Source organism: Balaenoptera musculus, chromosome 10 (genome assembly GCF_009873245.2).
Source record: "Balaenoptera musculus isolate JJ_BM4_2016_0621 chromosome 10, mBalMus1.pri.v3, whole genome shotgun sequence".
Taxonomy (NCBI): domain Eukaryota; kingdom Metazoa; phylum Chordata; class Mammalia; order Artiodactyla; family Balaenopteridae; genus Balaenoptera; species Balaenoptera musculus.
In genome coordinates this window covers 42,660,257-42,661,402 of record NC_045794.1, presented here as the reverse complement: position 1 = coordinate 42,661,402, position 1,146 = coordinate 42,660,257, and positions in this window count along the sequence as shown.

The following is a 1,146-nucleotide window of genomic DNA, read 5'->3' as shown; positions in this document are numbered from 1 at the left end:
GCTTTACGTAGGGCTACGCGCGGACGAGGGGCAGGGTCTGAGCCCGGGGAGGGGTCTCCTGATCCGCAGACTTCCGGCCGGTGCGGAAGGGGCGGGGCCGCGCTTGCAGGTTCTATTTCTCTGGCACCGAATGGCAGCTGGCTGGAACCCAGAATGGGCGTGCCACAGTTGGTTTCCTGAAAGGGAAGATTTTTGAGTTTCTTTGTAAATCGCTTTTTGTTAAAGCAAAACAAACCCAGTATTCTGCTTAAGGATGGTTTTAATTGGGCATCTTTAGAAGGAATAAGTAACAAATATTGAACACTTACTTGCCACGGGCTTTTACCTCTTTTAATCCTTCATTTTACCGACTAAATTCAGTCAAACTCAGGCCCTTAGGATTTCACAGCCGAGTGCTATCCATGCTTCCTCTAGCTAATGCTATATTTTTATCATAGATAGTAGTTAATTCAATGAAAATTTTCATTGAGCGCTTACCATGTGTCAGGCACTGTTGTTGGCATTTTGGGTACAACGGAGAACAAAACTGCTCCAAAGGATGTTACAGTTCAGTGAGGGAAAGACAGACAATAAGCAGTGAATAAATAAAATATTAGAAATGATAAGCACTCTGCAGGTAAGTAAGGTGACTTAATAAAAGTGTTTTTGTGCAACTTTAGATTGCATGGTCAGGGAAGTCCTCTGAGGAAGTGACATGTAAACTGAGATCTGAATTACAAAGAGCCAGACCCGTGAAGAGCTTTAGCTGAAGGTAGAGGATGCACTACCAGATCAAATGCTCCAGGGCAGGAACATGTTGGCAAGTTGAGGAATTTAAAAGCTGGTAGCTGGAGTTTGGTGAGGGAGGGGGGAGAGTCGTACAAGATGAGGTTTGAGAAATAGGTAGGGGTTGGATCATGTGAGGCTCTGTGAAGCAGGTTTAGGAGTTTGGATTTTATTCCAAGTGGATTGGGAAAGCATGGAAAGATTTTATGCAAGGGAATGTCATGACTTGAATAAAATCTGGAAAAGAATTACTTAGTATTTTGATGTGGGTGGTGGTTACATAAGTGTATATTTATGTACGTCAGGTTGTACACTTAAGGGTTGCGCACTTTACTGTATAGAAGTCATACTTTAATTTAAGCAAGGACAACAAGATTACTC